The sequence below is a fragment of the Heptranchias perlo genome, chromosome 15 (assembly GCF_035084215.1).
Source record: "Heptranchias perlo isolate sHepPer1 chromosome 15, sHepPer1.hap1, whole genome shotgun sequence".
In the NCBI taxonomy this organism is placed as follows: domain Eukaryota; kingdom Metazoa; phylum Chordata; class Chondrichthyes; order Hexanchiformes; family Hexanchidae; genus Heptranchias; species Heptranchias perlo.
The window spans coordinates 14,290,621-14,309,370 of record NC_090339.1 but is presented as its reverse complement, the minus strand read 5'-3'; the positions used below and the strand labels follow the sequence as shown (position 1 = coordinate 14,309,370).

The following is an 18,750-nucleotide window of genomic DNA, read 5'->3' as shown; positions in this document are numbered from 1 at the left end:
AGAAGTTAGGAAACACTTCTTCACGCAAAGGGTGGTAGAAGTGTGGAACTCACTCCCACAAAAAGCAGCAGCTCAATTAATCATTTTAAATCTGAGATCGCTAGATTTTTGCTAGCCAAAGGTATTAAGGGATATGGAGCCAAGGTGGGTGGTTGGAGTTAAGATACAGATCAGCAATGATCTCACTGTATGGTTGAACAGGCTCGAGGGGCTGAATGGCCTACTTCTGTTCCTATGTTCCGAATGTGTTGTTTTATTTTGTTATACTGGTTCAATGGGTAGCATTCTCTTCTCTAGACAGAAAGTTGTGGGTTCAAGCCCCAAAGGAGGGTTTCAGCACATAATGTAGGCTGAGACCCCAGAGGGAGTCCAACACCACAGATACCCATGCTTGTGTTTAAAAAAAACTTATGAAGTTTCTGCAAAAATAAATCCTAAATGCTAAAGGAAGGTATTCCAGCAACAACCCTAGTTTTCAAAGACTTAGTTAAGCCTTGCTAAAGCATGCAGCTCATGTCACAGCTTTAAACAGTCTGCTCAAGGCAGTAGATACCTTCAGCATGCTATGGCGGAGTTGCTACTCTTTGCCTGAGATATTAAACTGAGGTCCCGTCTGCCTGATCCTGTGGTTCAGTAGTACATTAAAGATCCCATGGCACTATTTGAAGAAGAGCAGAAAGGTCCCCCAATATCCTGATCAAAATTCCACCCTAAACCAACACCAACAAAGGAAAAACAGATTCATTGGTCATTCATGGAATTGCTTTTGGGGGGATTTTGATGTGCACAAATTGACTGTTGCATTTACCAACATAACAGTAACTGCACTTCAAAATAACTTATTGTTGGTGAAGTGCTTTCTGAAGGGATTTCTGAAAGGGGATAAAATGCAATAAAAAAGCAAGTTCTTTTTTGCTTTTTAATAAAGCCGCCTCTTGGCACAGCACACCCTCCTTTAGTGCTATTTTGGATGCAACACTATTTATGCTTGACTCCCAAAATTAAAGTGCACTTTAAAGTCCCTATTGTTTAATGTTTAAAAATGTATCCAGTTAAGTAATAATTAGTCATTCAATCATGCTAAACAAGGGACTTTACACTTCATTAGGTCTGCTATTCAGTGTTTATTCATCCATTGTAATTGCTGCTGTTAAATTGTATTCAGATGGAATTGCTATTGCTATTCATTGATCCGTCACTGCACTGAATAACATTGAATAGAAGATTGTACTCACAGCTATTCACTGGCATTGCAATCCTATTTAGCAGTTTGAGAGCTGGCACCTATTTTGAGGTTCATATTTCATCATGTCACAATATTTAAATCTAGGATTGCACGACTGGCAATTGGACTACAATTTATGTTGGGACCAGCAATACCCAAACAACAACTTGCATTACTATCGTGCTCCTCAAACACAGGAAGACACCTCAAAGCAGAGGGATAATAAGGGTATCAGAGAGTTAGGCTGGAGGGAAAAAGCATGGTTGAATAGAAAGATTTTAAGGAGTTTTTAGAAAGTAGTGAGGGAGGTGGCAAGGAGTTCCAGAGGGAAGGAGCATAGTGGCTGAATAATCGGCCACCAATGATAGTGACAAGGAGTAGCTTATTGTTAAAGATTGGAGCTTCATATGGGGATGTTAGGCTTCAGAAGATCCAGAGTAGGGTCAAGAAAGGTGGGGTGAAGCCATAGAGGAATTTGAAAGCGAGTACAAGGATTTTTGAAGTCAACTCACTGCGTAACAGGGAGCCAGGTGAAGCTTAGAAAGGACTTGGGGTGACAGGCGCATTTGACTTCTTGTGGGTGAGGAAGCAGGAATGGTGTTTTGACAGAGTTGTAACTTGTGGAGGATTCAGCCAAGGAGGCCAACCAGGTGTTAGCGAAGTCAAGCCTCGAGGTGATGAAGGCATGGACCAAGGGGTTGACAGCAGTAGAGGAGAGGTGGGGCGGAGGTGGGCAGTGTGGTGGAGTCTCAAGAAAGCAGTCTTGTGGTCCGATGGGATGCATCCTTCATTGCAGAGGGAAAGAAGGGTGGAAATTGCGGAGGTACTGGCCGTAATCTTCCAAACATCCTTAGATATAGGGGTGGTGCCAGAAGACTGGAGAATTGCAAATGTTACACCCTTGTTCAAAAAAGGGTGCAAGGATAAACCCAGCAACTATAGGCCAGTCAATTTAACCTCGCGGTGGGGAAACTTTTAGAAATGATAATCCGGGACAGAATTAACAGTCACTTGGATGAGTGTGGATTAATTAAGGAAAGCTTTGTTAAAGGCAAATCGTGCTTAACTAACCCGATAGAGTTTTTTGATGCGGTAACAGAGAGGGTAGATGAGGGTAATGCAGTTAATGTGGCGTATATGAACTTCCAAAAGGTGTTTGATAAAGTCCCGCATGGTAGGCTTGTCATCAGATTGTGGCCCATGGAATAAAGGGGGCAGTAGCAACATGGATGCAGAATTGGCTAAGTGATAGGAAACAGAGAATAGTGGTGAACAGTTGTTTCTCGAACTGGAGGGAGGTGTACAGTGGAGTTCCCCAGGAGTCGGTGCTGGGACCACTACTTTTCTTTATATATATTAATGACTTGGAGTCGGGTGTACAGGGCACAATTTCAAAATTTGCAGATGACACAAAACTTGGAAGTGTAGTGAACAGTGAGGAGGATAGTGATAGACTTCAAGAGGATATAGACAGACTGGTGGCATGGGCAGACACGTGGCAGATGAAATTTAACACAGAAAAATGCGAGGTGATGCACTTCGGAAGGAAAACTGAGGAGAGGCAATATAAACTAAAGGGAACAATTCTAAAAGCGGTACAGGAACAGGGAGATCTGGGGGTATATGTGCACAAAGCGTTGAAGGTGGCAGGGCAGGTTGAGAAAGCGGTTAAGAAAGCATACGGGATCCTGAGTTTTATAAATAGAGGCATAGAGTAGAAAAGTATGGAAGTCATGGTGAAACATTATAAAACATTGGTTTGGCCACAACTGTAGTATTGTATCCAGTTCTGGGCACCGCACTTTAGGAAAGACGTGAAGGCCTTAGAGAGGGTACAGAAGAGATTTACTAGAATGATTCCAGGGATGAGAGATTTTAGTCACGTGGATAGACTGGAGAAGCTGGGGCTGTTCTCGTTGGAAAAGAGAAGGTTGCGAGGGGATTTGATAGAGGTATTCAAAATCATGAAGGGTCAGACAGAGTAGATAGAGAGAAACTCTTCCCATTTGCAGAAGGGTCAAGAACCAAAGGGCATAGGTTTAAGGTGAATGGCAAAAGAACCAAAGGTGACATGAGAAAAAATATTTTTACACAGCGAGTGGTTAGGATCTGGAATGCACAGCCCAAGGAGATGTTGGAGGCAGATTCAATCATGGCCTTCAAAAGGGAACTGGATAAGTACTTGAAAGGAAAAAATTGGCAGGGCTATGGGGATAAAGCGGGGGAGTGGGACTAGCTGGATTGCTATTGCATAGAGCCGGCGTGGACTCAGTGGGCTGAATGGCCTCCTTCCGTGTTGTAACCTTTCTATGATTCTATGATACATGAGCAGATATGAAGTTGACTAGGGAATTAGGAGTATCCCAAGGTTCTGCATCTCCTGACCCAGCCTGAAATGGCAAGTTAATTCAGTCGAGGCTAAAGGCACATAGGTCCTGGAGGGGAATGACAAGGGTGGTTTTGGTTTTGCCAATGTTAGGGAACTTTGGCTCATCTAGACTTTGATGTTTTTCATGCAGTTGGAGAGTGTAGTGACAGACTTTGAATCAAAGGGCAAGTCAGAATACGTGTGGAATATGACCCCATGCTTCCAGAAATAGTGCTGAGTTGCAGCATGTAAATAGTAAAGGGAGGGGGAAAATTAAAGATGGATCCTTGTGGTACACTGGAGATAACTGTTCAATTGTAAACAATTTTACAACACCAAGTTATAGTCCAGCAATTTTATTTTAAATTCACAAGCTTTCGGAGGCTTCCTCCTTCCTCAGGTGAACGAAATGAAATCCTCGAAATGAAATCGCATTTATAATTCAGAGAACAATGCTTGGTGATAACAGACAGTTTTTTCAACTGCCCGTTGCCAAGGCAATCAGTGTGCAGACAGACAGGTGTTACCTGCAAGGTCTCAGAATATACAAATCACCAAAAAAAACAACAAACAAAAAAAAACAGAGATAGAGAGGTAGAAACAGAAAAGACAGCAACTGACCCGTTATATTAAAAACAGATAACATTTGTTCGCTGGTGGGGTAACATGTAGCGTGACATGAACCCAAGATCCCGGTTGAGGCCATCCTCATGGGTGCGGAACTTGGCTATCAATTTCTGCTCGACGATTTTGCGTTGTCGTGTGTCTCGAAGGCCGCCTTGGAGTACACTTACCCGAAGGTCGGTGGATGAATGTCCATGACTGCTGAAGTGTTCCCCGACTGGGAGGGAACCCTCCTTTTTGGCGATTGTTGCGCGGTGTCCGTTCATCCGTTGTCGCAGTGTCTGCATGGTCTCGCCAATGTACCATGCTCTGGGGCATCCTTTCCTGCAACGTATGAGGTAGACAACGTTGGCCGAGTCACAGGAGTATGAACCATGCACCTGGTGGGTGGTGTCCTCTCGTGTGATGGTGGTATCTGTGTCGATGATCTGGCATGTCTTGCAGAGGTTACCGTGGCAGGGTTGTGTGGTGTCGTGGACGCTGTTCTCTTGTAAGCTAGGTAATTTGCTGCGAACGATGGTCTGTTTGAGGTTGGGTGGCTGTTTAAAGGCGAGTAGTGGAGGTGTGGGGATGGCCATAGCGAGGTGTTCGCCGTCATTGATGACATGTTGAAGGCTGCGGAGAACATGGCGTAGTTTCTCCGCAGCCTTCAACATGTCATCAATGACGACGAACACCTCGCTATGGCCATCCCCACACCTCCACTACCCGCAAGACATGCCAGATCATCGACACAGATACCACCATCACACGAGAGGACACCACCCACCAGGTGCATGGTTCATACTCCTGTGACTCGGCCAACGTTGTCTACCTCATACGTTGCAGGAAAGGATGCCCCAGAGCATGGTACATTGGCGAGACCATGCAGACGCTGCGACAACGGATGAACGGACACCGCGCAACAATCGCCAAACAGGAGGGTTCCCTCCCAGTCGGGGAACACTTCAGCAGTCATGGACATTCATCCACCGACCTTCGGGTAAGCGTGCTCCAAGGCGGCCTTCGAGACACACGACAACGCAAAATCGTCGAGCAGAAATTGATAGCCAAATTCCGCACCCATGAGGACGGCCTCAACCGGGATCTTGGGTTCATGTCACGCTACACGTTACCCCACCAGCGAACAAATGTTATCTGTTTTTAATATAACGGGTCAGTTGCTGTCTTTTCTGTTTCTACCTCTCTATCTCTGTTTTTTTTTGTTTGTTGTTTTTTTTGGTGATTTGTATATTCTGAGACCTTGCAGGTAACACCTGTCTGTCTGCACACTGATTGCCTTGGCAACGGGCAGTTGAAAAAACTGTCTGTAATCACCAAGCATTGTTCTGTGAATTATAAATGCGATTTCATTTCGAGGATTTCATTTCGTTCACCTGAGGAAGGAGGAAGCCTCCGAAAGCTTGTGAATTTAAAATAAAATTGCTGGACTATAACTTGGTGTTGTAAAATTGTTTACAATTGTCAACCCCAGTCCATCACCGGCATCTCCACATGATAACTGTTCAGGCAGAGGAGAACTGAAGTTTATGCCCAGAAGGCATTTGGGAGGTTATGAAGAGAAACCATTTCTGAGCTGCAACTAAGTGAAAGAGCAAAAATTAAATGGGAGTCTACTCCAGGAGGACGTATGTATGGACTCGCTCATCAATTTTTAGTAGCAGGTATGGGAAGGTATGGGAAGTGATTCTCAGCCCCCTGTATGAATAGCGCGTCCTGTACTTCCCCATATATGATGCTATTTTACCTTGGCTCTCAAGAATAATGTTATATCGTGAGGAAGAACTGTAGTTAAGTTGATGAATACAATCTTTAATCTCCTTTTATTTATGATTTGTTGTTGGACTCAATTCGAAAATTACACTTTATCTATTCAAGTTTCATAGAATCATAGAATCATAGAAAGTTACGGCACAGAAGAAGGCCATTCGACCCATCGTGTCCGTGCAGGCCAAAAAAGAGCTATCCAGCTTAAACTCACTTTCCAGCACTTGGTCCGTTGCCCTGTAGGTTACGGCATTTCAAGTTGTTGACCGGAGGCTCATCCAAGTACTTTTTAAATGAGTTGACAGTTTCTGCCCCTACCACCCTTTCAGGCAATGAGTTCCAGACCCCCACCACCCTCTGGATGAAAACATTTCTCCTCAGCTCCCCTCTAATCCTTCTATCAATTACTTTAAATCAATGCCCCCTGGACACTGACCACACTGCTAAGGAAAATATGTCTTCCCTATCCACTCTATCTAGGCCCCTCATAATTTTATATACCTCAATTAAATCTCCCCTCAGCCTCCTTTGTTCCAATGAAAACAACCCCAGCCTATCCAATCTTTTCTCATAGCTAAAATTCTCCAGTCCTGGCAACATCCTCGTAAATCTCCTCTGTACCCTCTCTAGTGCAATCACATCTTTCCTGTAATGTGGTGACCAGAACTGTGCGCAGTACTCAAGCTGTGGCCCAACCAGTGTTTTATACAGTTCAAGCATAACCCCCCCGCTCTAATATTCTATGCCTCGGCTAATAAAGGAAAGTATCCCCTATGCCTTCTTAACCATCTTATCTACCTGTCCTGCTACCTTCACGGATCTGTGGACACGCATTCCAAGGTCCCTTTGTTCCTCTACACCTCTCAGTATCCTCCCACTCATTGTGTACTCCCTTGCCTTGTTTGCCATCCCCAATTGCATTACCTCACACTTCTCCGGATTGAATTCCATTTCCCACTTTTCTGCCCACCTGACCGGCCCATTGATATCTTCCTGCAGTCTACAGCTTTCCTCCTCACTATCAACAACATGGCCAATTTTTGTATCATCTGCAAACTTCTTAATCATGCCCCTTATATTTAGGTCTAAATCATTAATATATACCACAAAAAGCAAGGGACCTAATACTGAGACCTGCGGAACCCCAATGGAAACAGCCTTCCGGTCACAAAAACACCATCGACCATTACCCTTTGCTTTCTGCCACTGAGCCAATTTTGGATCCAACTAGCCACTTTCCCTTGGATCCCATGGGCTTTTACTTTTCTGACCAGTCTGCCATGTAAGACCTTGTCAAAAGCCTTGCTAAAATCCATGTAGACTACATCAAATGCACTATGCTCATCAACCCTCTTTGTTACCTCCTCAAAAAATTAAATCAAGTTAGTCAGACGCGACCTTCCCTTAACAAATCCATGCTGACTGTCCTTGATTAGTCCGTGCCTTTCTAAATAACAATTTATGCTGTCCCTCAGAATTGTTTCCAATAATTTGCCCACCACCGAGGTTAGACTGACTGGCCTATAATTACTCGGTCTATCCTTTTCTCCCTTTTTAAACAACGGTACAATGTTGGCAGTCCTCCAATCCTCCGTCACCACATCTGTCGTCAGAGAGGATTGGAAAATGATGGTCAGAGCCTCTGCTATTTTCTCCCTTGCTTCTCTTAACAGCCTGGGATACATTTCATCCGGGCCTGGTGATTTATCTACTTTCAAAGATGCTAATCCCCTTAATATTTCCTCCTTCACTATGTTTAACCCATCCAATATTTCACACTCCTCCTCCTTCTTAACTATAATCGTCCCCATCTTTTGTGAAGACAGATGCAAAGTATTCATTAAGAACCATATTCACATCTTCTGCCTCCACACATCGGTTACCTTTTTGGTCTCTAATAGGCCCTACTTTTTCCTTAGTTATCCTTTTGCTCTTTAGGTATTTATAAAACATCTTTGGGTTTTCCTTGATTTTACTTGTCAGGACTTTTTCATGCCTTCTCTTTACTTTCCTAGGCCCAACCACCTTCAGCTGTTTCATCAATGACCTTCCCTCCATCATAAGGTCAGAAATGGGGATGTTCGCTGATGATTGCACAGTGTTCAGTTCCATTCGCAACCCCTCAGATAATGAAGCAGCAAGACCTGGACAACATCCAGGCTTGGGCTGATAAGTGGCAAGTAACATTCGCGCCAGACAAGTGCCAGGCAATGACCATCTCCAACAAGAGAGAGTCTAACCACCTCCCCTTGACATTCAACGGCATTACCATCGCCGGATCCCCCACCATCAACATCCTGGGGGTCACCATTGACCAGAAACCTAACTGGACCAGCCACATAAATACTGTGGCTACAAGAGCAGGTCAGAGGCTGGATATTCTGCGATGAGTGACTCACCTCCTGACTCCCCAAAGCCTTTCCACCATCTACAAGGCACAAGTCAGGAATATGATGGAATACTCTCCACTTGCCTGGATGAGTGCAGCTCCAAAAACACTCAAGAATCTCAACATCATCCAGGACAAAACAGCCTGCTTGATTGGCACCCCATCCACCACCCTAAACATTCACTCCCTTCACCACCGGCGCACTGTGGCTGCAGTGTGTACCATCCACAGGATGCACAGCAGCAACTCGCCAAGGCTTCTTCGACAGCAGCTCCCAAACCCGCAACCTCTACCACCTAGAAGGACAAGGGCAGCAGGCACATGGGAACAACACCACCTGCACGTTCCCCTCCAAGTCACACACCATCCCGACTTGCAAATATATCGCCGTTCCTTCATCGTCGCTGGGTCAAAATCCTGGAACTCCCTTCCTAACAGCACAGTGGGAGAACCTTCACCACACAGACTGCAGCGGTTCAAGAAGGCGGCTCACCACCACCTTCTCAAGGGCAATTAGGGATGGGCAATAAATGCTGGCCTCGCCAGCGACGCCCACATCCCATGAACGAATATTTTTAAAAATCTCCTTTTTAATTTCACCCCTGCACTTCTTATACTCCTCTATGCTTTCTGCAGTATTGAGCTCTTGGTGTCTGTCATGTATGCTCCTTGATATCCAGGGTGCTCTAGTTTTGGCATTCCCAGCCTTTTTCTTTGTGGGAACATATTTGCTCTGAACCCTCATTATCTCCCCCTTGAATGCCTCCCACTGTTCTGACACTGATTTACCTTCAAGTAGCTGTTTCCAGTCCACTTTTGCTAAATCACTTTTCACCTCAGTAAAATTTGCCTTTCCCCAATTGAGAACTTTTACTCCTGTTCTACCTTTGTCCTTTTCCACAACTATGCTAAATCCAACTGAATTATTTCACTGTAGATCTGAGACCCTCAGATGTACACGAATGAGCACTAGTAATTAAGTACCCCGCTAGGACGCCAAGGATTCAATCAATGCCCAATAATTCGACTCAAGACCATATTGTTAAAGTCCAGTATACAGAGTTTTTATTGAGAGCAATAGCACATAATCATATTACACTACAATATTTATAGTCATGAAAGCAGTAGTTAGCAGTTAATCAGGCATTATATTACCCGTCTAGATGACTTTAGTGATTGACTGGACAGCCAGGCTCCGTGCCCCTCCAGCCACACGAGGTTAGCCCTAAGGCAGCATTGGTCCCTCGATGTTGAGTGGCTTGGAGCTCTCCCGACTGTGTATCTGATCGGGGATGGGGCTATCTTTATACCCGGTTTCCCAGTGTGTACGTGCAGTCCCTCACATGGACTAATGCCCACTGTCTCACACTGCCTCGTTTGTGGCTGGTCAGGATGTAAGATGTTTGCCCAGCTTCCAAGGCTGCTGCCTTGATTGTTGTTCAATGTCTTGTGGTAGCTGTGCTAAATTCATTACTGTCTCAAGGCTGCTGCCTGATTAGCCTTCATTGTCTTGAGGTAGCTGTACTAAATTCTTTATTGTCTCAAGGCTACTGCCTTGATTGTCGCTATTGTCTTGAGGTAGCTGTACTAAATTTGCTACTGTCTCAAGGCTGCTGCCTTGATTAGCCTTCTTTAACTTAGTCAAACATTTTAACCTATTCATCCTCATCCCACAGTCTTAAACTTTAATACATGTTAAAAGACCCCTTTTACCCCTTACTTACATCACTACTACCAAAATGCTCTCCCACTGATACTCCTTCCACCTGCCCAGCTTCATTCCCTAAAACTAAGTCCAGTGCTGCCCCCTCTCTTGTTGGGCTTACTACGTATTAACTAAAAAAGTTTTCCTGAATGCAATTTAAGAATTCTGCACCCTCTATACCTTTTACCCTGATTCAATCCAAGTTAATATTAGGGTAATTGAAATCCCCTACTATTACTGCCCCATTGATGTTGCACTTCTCAGAAATTTGCCTGCATATTTGCTCTTCCATCTCCCTCTGACTGTTTGGGGGTCTATAGTACACTCCCAGTTGTGCGATTGCCCTTTCTTGTTCTCCAGCTCAACCCATATGACCTCATTTGATGATCACTCTAACATATCATCCCTCCTCACAGCTGTAATTGTTTCCTTTATCAATGTTGCCACCCCCCTCCTTTTTTATCCCCCTCTCTATCTCATCTGAAAACCCTGTAACCAGAAACGTTGAGCTGTCATTCCTGCCCCTGTTTAAGCCATGTTTCTGTAATAGCTGTGATATTGTACTTCCACATGTCAATCTGTGCCCTCAGCTCATCTGCCTTATTCACTGTACTCCTTGCATTGAAATATACACCATTAAACACCGCCAAACTCCTTTGTTGTCTATTTTCTAACCTTTGTTTCCTCTGCCTTCCAAACTCGCTTACTAATTTTCTGCCTTCCATTTCCAGCTCTGCTTCTCTCACTTCTGGATCTACGGTCAGGTTCCCATCTCCCTGCCAAGCTAGTTTAAACCCTCCCCAACAGTACTAGCAAAACTCCCTGTGAGGATATTGGTCCCGGCCCTGTTGAGATGCAACCCGTCCGGCTTGTACAGGTCTCACCTCCCCCAGAACCGGTCCCAATGCCCCAGGAATCTAAAGCCCTCCCTCCTGCACCATCTCTCCAGCCACGCATTCATCTGCTCTATCCTCCTATTTCTATAATCACCAGCACAAGGCACCGGGAGTAATCCGGAGATTACTACCTTTGAGGTCCTGCCTATTAACTTCTTTCCTAGCTCCCTAAAATCTGCCTGCAGGACCTCATCCCTCTTTCTACCTATGTCATTGGTACCGATATGGACCACGACCTCTGGCTGATCACCGTCGCCCTCAGAATGTTCTGCAGCCGCTCAGTGATATCCTTGATTCTGGTACTAGGGAGGCAGCATACCATCCTGGAATCTCGCCGGTGGCTGCAGAAACGCCTGTCTGTCCCCCTAACTATAGAATTCCCTATCACTATTGCTCTCCTGACCCTTCTCCTGTCCCCTGTACAGCTGAGCCGCCCATGATGCTGTGGACTTGGCTCTGGCTGCACTCCCCAGAGGAAGCCTCTCCCTCACCCAGTTAGAGAGTGAGATGCACTCAGGGGACTCCTGCACTACCTGCCTGGTCTTCCTTGTCTGTCTGGTGGTCACCCAGTCCCTCTCTGCCTGCACATTCCTAAGCTGCGGGGTGCCCACCTCCAGAAACATGCTATCCACGTGGCTCTCAACCTCGTGGGTGCACTGCAGTGATGCCAGTTGCTGATCAAGCTCCGGAACCCGGAGCTCGAGCTCCTCCAGCTGGCGACACTTCCTGCACATGTGGCCATCCAGGGCATGAGAAGCGTCCTGGAGTTCCCACATGGCACAGGATGTGCATTCATCCTGTGGCATTCATACAATTTCGATTTAGGTTGAATCAAAATTAGCAAGAAAACTGGGGGAAAAGATGGATAGGGGCCGTTTTTGGGCGTAGCTAGCGTGATGCACTATTACCCCGCGCCCAATGACCGTTGCGCAGGCAGGACTCAAGTTTCGGTCCACCGGAGGACACACCTCCGATCAGTGTTCCATTCCGGGCCTTGCACGTGGAATCAATGCAATTCGCACTTTCCACCACCAGGGGGAGCTCAATCTCAAAGGGAGGATGTTTCTTCGAAATCTCTTAAAGGTAGCTGGTACCTGTTATTTGCTGAAAGTAACAGTCTACTGTCTGCATGGAGTCTGAACGGAGATCAGACATCGCACACGTAAAACACAGATGCAGATTCCATCCCCATGTTTACACACTGATGAGTTATGTTAAAGCATTGAATAAAGGTTGCGCACTACTAAATCCCACATCCCCCAATCTGCACGCCAGACCTCACCAATCTGCTGATCTGAGTTTGTACCAGGCCTGCGAGAGTGCATGCACCAAGGTTCTCTGCTGATGCACTAAAGACCTTGGTGCAAGAGGTGGACAGAAGGAGGGACATCCTATATCCACGGTGGGTGCAAGAGGCCCACCAGGCATATATCCAAAAGACAGTGGGAGACAGCGGGGGACGAAGTCAATGCCAGGTGCACAGCATCATGAACATGGATGCATTGCAGGAAGAAGTTCAATGCTTGGACATGAGTGGTCAAGGTGAGTGAGGTCAACTGTTAAGTGGCGTCTCCTACCAACTGCACCACGCACTACACCCCCATCATCCACATACCAATAAACTCTTCCCATCAGTACTCAACTCTTCCAATCAGATGCTTCCTCCCACCCTTACACATTACCACTATTGCAAGCCACCCACCCACAACTCACGGACCGCACAGACTGGCAGCTATTCAACCATGACAGGCACATCATCCAGACACACATCCCGTTTTCTTGAAGGAGAAGTTGGCGGATATCATGAAGCAGCAAGTGGCAGTGGTATTTAGCCCCTCGAGCCTATTCTGCCATTCAATGAGATCATGGTGGACCTGTGACCTCACTCCATATCCCTTAGCCCCATATCCCTTAATACCCTTGGTTCACAGAAATTTATCAATCTCAGATTTAACATTCACAACTGCCGTCTGCAGAAGAACGTTCCAAATGTCTCCCACCCTTTGCATGTAGAAGCATTTCCTAACTTCACTCCTGCACGTCCTGGCTCTAAATGTTAGGCCATGTCCCCGCGTCCTAGTATTCAAGTGTAGGAGACCTCCAAAAACAATTGCAAATGTCTTGGCAGACAGAAGCAATAATCCAGACATTAACCTGTAAATACTTCATGGTCCCTTTAAATAGTGCTGGAGGGGGGTCCTCCAGGCACTGTAAGACATGTTCAGATGATCGGGGTTAAGACTGTGCGTTAAGTCCCAAAATGGTGTCTATAACTTTAAATCAGCGTTGCACATGATTGACGCCATTTTCTCCCTACTTTACATGATTCCAGTGTTTGTTATCTGCGCCTGCGCTAACTCCTATACCAAGATGGCTGGAAACGGCCGTGTAGCGCTGAAACAACACGCGCCCACAATCTCTTAAAACAATAACTTTGAATTTAGTGCACATGGAATGTTATGCAGACTAATGGACTGTGCAGTGGACCGTGGAGCAGACTGAAAGCAATATAAAGTTGGTTGTAAGTGCAATATATCAGCTTTATTCTCAGTAATAATACATACACACATAGAGAGACACTGGGAAAGACCTGTTTCTCCTTTTGAATATCTCCCCACAGGGAGGTGCAAAGTTCCCAGAGACGCTGCAATGCTGGGTCGATGCGTGGAGTGGACGGAGCAAGCCCCTCTTCCATCTCCCTGTTCTAAAAATCAATTTAATATATGGTCCCCAGATAGGGGACGTATCAGATATTAAACTGATAAGAACAGATTTTTTATTACTTCATTCATAAAATTTGCAACAATACATACAATACAGTTGTCATATCACTTTCCAAATGTACACAATACAGATTATACAATTTGCAGGTTACATCAAGTACAGTTCAATGAACACATTGTACCTAATTACAGTTCATGACACTCTAGAGTGCCTCATTGCATTACACTCAATACAGATTATTGATTACAGATTCATTACAGATACATTACATCTATTTGAATTTTACATTCTGCCCGAGGAGGGTTTTCCCTGATTGCAGCCCCTCGGTATACAATGGCGGGAAGGCTTTAAACGGTTGCCTTTCCCCACAAAGCCTTTGCGGCGGCCGCACCCAGCTTCAGTGCGTCCCTCAGCACATAGTCCTGGACCTTCGAATGTGCCAGTCTGCAACACTCGGTCGAGGACAGCTCCTTGCACTGGAAGACAAGCAAGTTTCAGGCAGACCAAAGGGCGTCTTTCACCGAGTTGATGGTCTTCCAGCAGTAGTTGATGTTTGTCTCAGTGTGCGTCCCCGGGAACAGCCCGTAAAGCACAGAGTCCTGTGTTACGGAACTGCTCGGGACGAACCTGGACAGATACCACTGCATCTCTCTCCAGACCTTCTTTGCAAAGGCACATTCCATAAGGAGATGGGTGACGGTCTCGTCTCCACCGCAGCCTCCTCTGGGACAGCGCGCGGTGGCGCTGAGAGCCCGGGAGTACATGAAGGATCTGACGGGAAGGGCCCTTCTCACCACCAGCCAAGCTAGGTCTTGGTGCTTGTTTGAAAGTTCTGGCAATGAGGCGTTCTGCCAAATGACATTGACAGTCTGCTCGGGGAACCAACCGACAGGATCCACCATCTCCTTTTCCCAAAGGGTCTCGAGGACGTTACGTGCGGACACTTACTGATCGCCTTGTGGTCAAAGATGTTTTTCTGCACAAACTTTTCCACGAAGGACAGGTGGGGCGGAACGGTCCAGCTCGATCCCACAGTCCCAGTTTCTGCTTGACCTTGGCAATATGCTCCGCCCAGTTCTTGGTGCACGCTCCAGCCCCCCCCCGAACCAGATCCCCAGCACCTTCAGGTAATCCGACCTGACGGTGAAGGGGACAAAGGATCAGTCGTTCCAGTTCCCAAAGAACATGGCCTCGCTCTTGCTACGATTTACTCTTGCCCCTGAGGCCAGTTCGAGCTGGTCGCAGATGCTAATCATTTTGTGGACTGACAGCTGATCCGAGCAAAAGACAGCAACCTCGTCCATGTACAGGGAGGCCTTGACCTGAGTGCCTCTGCTGCCTGGGATCGCCACCCCTCTTATACTCTCATCCTTCCTGATGGACTCGGCAAAGGGTTCGATGCAGCACATGAACAAGACGGAGGAGAGAGGACAGCCATGCCTGACTCCAGATTTGATCGGAAAGCTTTCTGATTCCCACCCGTTGATTGAAACTGCGCTACTGATGTTTGTGTAGAGCAGTTGGATCCAATTGCGGATTCCCTCCCCAAACCCCATTTTGGAGAGCACATCCCTCATGTACGTGTGGGATATTCTGTCAAAGGCTTTCTCCTGGTCCAGGCTGATCAGGCAGGTGTTCACCCCCCTGTCCTGTACGTAGGCGATCGTATTCCTGAGTAGCGCCAGGCTATCAGAGATCTTCCTGCCGGGTACGGCGCAGGTCTGATCGGGGTGGATCACCACCTCCAGGGCTGACTTGACCCGATTGGCAATGACCTTGGACAGAATTTTGTAGTCCACGTTAAGTAGTGAGATGGGTCGCCAATTTTTGATTTCTTCCCTCTCCCCCTTCCGCTTGTAGATAAGGGTGATGATGCCTTTCCTCATGGAGTCTGACATGCTGCCTGCCAGGAGCATCCCCCATATACTTCCAGAAGGTCTGGGCCTATCCAGTCCCACAGAGCCGAGTACAACTCCACCGGTAAGCTATCGCTTCCTGGTGTCTTACTCTTCTCGAAGGAACGGACGGCCTTTGTCAGTTCGTCCAGAGTTAGCGGGTGATCCAGACTCTCCCGCTTGCTGTCGTCTAGAACTTCCGTGATAGACGACAAGAAGGACTGGGAGGCCGCGCTGTCTGTGGGCTTCGCGTCGTACAGTCCGGCATAAAAGGATTTGCAGATACTCTGTATGTCGGGCTGAGAGGACGTGACTGAGCCGTCCTCTTCCTTCAGGCTGCTGATCACAGAGTTCTCTCTGTGCACCTTTTGGAAGAAGAAACGCGAGCAAGTCTCGTCCTGCTCCACAGAGTGGACTCTGGACTGGAAGATGATCTTGGAGGCCTCGGAGGCAAAGAGCGAGGCTTGCTGGTCCTTCAGCTCTCTGAGTTCGATGATGCAGTTGAAGTCACCGCCGAGAATGACCGGCCTGGACATCGCCAGCAACAGTGGGAGCTGCTGGAAGACGGCCAGCCGCTCGCTCTTCAGAGTCGGGGCGTACACGTTGATCAGCCGGAGCGGAGCGTTTTTGTACATTACGTCTGCTACGAGAAGGCGAGCCCCCACCACCAAATTTACTTCGGTGATGGTGAAGTTGCCTCCCCGCAGCAGAATCCCCAGGCCGGAGGCACGGCAATCATTGCCTCCCGACCAGATTGACTGCCCGTGGCCCCACCGCTGCGACCATTGCCGGTAATTGCTGAGGTGCGGCAGGACTCCTGCAAGAACAGCAGATCGCTCTTGACCTTGGTGAGATAGTCCAAGGTCGACACACATCGCGTAGTGCATTTAACACTACGCACGTTAGTGGATGCGACTTTCAGACCCATTTTAAAGTTTCAAGTCTCACCCAACAGTCCATTTGCTGTTTCCAGCTCTTGGCCGTGTCCCTGCACCCAGGTGATCTGTGCAAACTGTTCCACGCTCCCTGAGCTGAGGGACGAGTCCTGTTCTGCCTCAGAGAGGGGGTCGTCATTCTGCCGGGTTGACGTCCCGGAGCTGGTGTGCGCTGGGCACTTCGCTGCTCCCGATGTCCCGGAGCTGGAGGGTGCTGGAGGTGTTGTCGCTCCCGGTGTTCTGGAGATGGGGGTGTCGATCCCGTCGCTGTTGCCTTGGATGTTTTGACGCTTTCGATGGAAAGCCTGACTGCTTCGTTCCTGTTGTCCCTCCTCGTCAGACGCGGGGTAGTCACTGTAGTCCGACTGCGACTCGAGCGCTCTTTTACCCCTGGTTGCAGTGTCAGCAGGATCTCGTATCCATTCCTCTGGCTTCCTCTTTCTGTTCTTCCTGCTCACAAGCTGCCATTCTTCCTCTGCTGCCTCCTCGTCCATGGACTCTGTCGTCTGGTAGAGAGGCTCGGAGCTGGGTGTCGGGGTCTGGCAGTTTTTGGCTTGACCCTTTTCTCGCTCCTTGTCTTCCTGGGTCGGGGTCTTCTCAGACAGGGTCGCGGTGGGGAGAGGTTTCTTGGCCTTCTTTGGGGCAGCCTTGCTTGTTGCCCCCTCCTCCTCCGCTGTGTTGCTCTTGGCTGCCTGGGCGTAGCTGAAGCTGCGTTTGGGGCAGGCCCTGTAGAGATGGCCATCTTCCCCGCACAGGTTGCAGCGCTTGCTCTCCTTGCAGTCCTTAGTCTGGTGCCCTTCCTGCTTGCAGTTCTTGCAGACGGTTGCAGTGCAGGAGGCCACCACATGGCCGGATTTGCCGCAGGTGCGACAGATTCTGGGTTGCCCCACGTACATGATGTACCCTCGACTTCCTCCGATGGCGAAGCGGGAGGGGGGGTGGAGGATGTTGCCTTGTGCGTCCACTCTCAACGTTGCCGTGACCTCCCTCTTGCTGGTCCAGATCCCAAACTGGTCGGTGACGTCAACGCTGTTCTCCACCCCGTTGACGTATCTGGCGAGGAACGTCAGCACATCGGCGACCGGGACGTGTGGGTTGTACATGTGTACGACCAGCTTCCGATTCCTCTGCGTTGGGAGGGTGAAGAGCGGCTCCGCAGTGAGAATCGCCAGCGGTCCTTCGCTCCCCTTCTCCGTGCAGACCTGAAGAAAGTTCCGGCATCCAGCGACGGTCTTAAAGGTGACATCAAAGTATCCGCTTCGAGGGAAATCCTGTAGGCAGAAGGTGTCCGTTGCTTCGAATCCGCAGCACTCGAACAAAACTCGTTTCACAAAAAACGCACGATCCATCGGCGTAACGCTTTCAACTGTCTTTACCGCCACCCTGACGGTGTTTGGCACACCATGGCTAGTGCCCGGGGGGCCCTTCACTGCCATTGCAGTATTGATGTAGTCCCTATGCAAATTTAGGGGCGGAGCCAGCACACAAATCGTCCAATCGCAGCAAAGTCCGCACTTTGCGAGCGCATGAGGTCGCAGCCAGCGTTCCGATCCGCTCAGATCCAAATAAACCCTAATAGGAACACACTTGATCTTAGCCAAAAGGCCGAGGCTGCAGGCAAGAACACATCTTCCAGGCAGCCTTGCTATCAAAACCAATCTCCCAACTCTATGGAAATGGTGGGGTGCACTGCCCATTTAACATTGGTGCTGTCTAAAAGACTACACTGTACCAATGCCACATGTGCAGTATAATTGGATCCTAAAGCACGGGGCTACTGATCAGCTCCGTACTGAGCTCTTGATTCCATCTGAGAGAGATGGGAGGGCAATTCACTATTTTAAATAAAAGGGAAGCTGAAAATTACAATAGCATTTTGTGCAAGATGCAAATGCAAATGCATCTTGCAGCATTTTGTAGTTTTCCATGACTAGGAGTTGCAGTTATAATCTTTAGAAAGATAGTAACTACTGCAGGAGTCATTCCTCCCTTGATTTTCTTCAGAGGGTAACATTTTATGAAAGGTTTTATATTATGGCCTTCCTCATTCATAACTAACTTGGGATCATCGCTCTGCACAACAAGCTACTAACAATTAGTCTTCACAGGATACACAAATGAAAGGAAAGCAGATTTCTTCACAATAACTCAGGACATCTGACAGAGGATTTTTGAATAAATAATGGAACTCTCAGCTAGTCCGTGCAAAATATCATACCGTC

At 47.6% G+C, this 18,750-nt stretch overlaps 1 non-coding gene and 1 pseudogene across 1 annotated transcript; one reads left to right on the top strand and one right to left on the bottom strand.

Annotated features, from left to right (window-relative positions):
* LOC137333194 (ralA-binding protein 1 pseudogene) overlaps nt 1-18,750 on the top strand; it is a 259,716-nt pseudogene that overhangs the window by 161,863 nt on the left and 79,103 nt on the right.
* On the bottom strand, nt 13,594-13,781 carry LOC137333207 (U2 spliceosomal RNA). Its single transcript, XR_010965819.1, has one exon. It is a non-coding gene; the product is annotated as a U2 spliceosomal RNA (small nuclear RNA).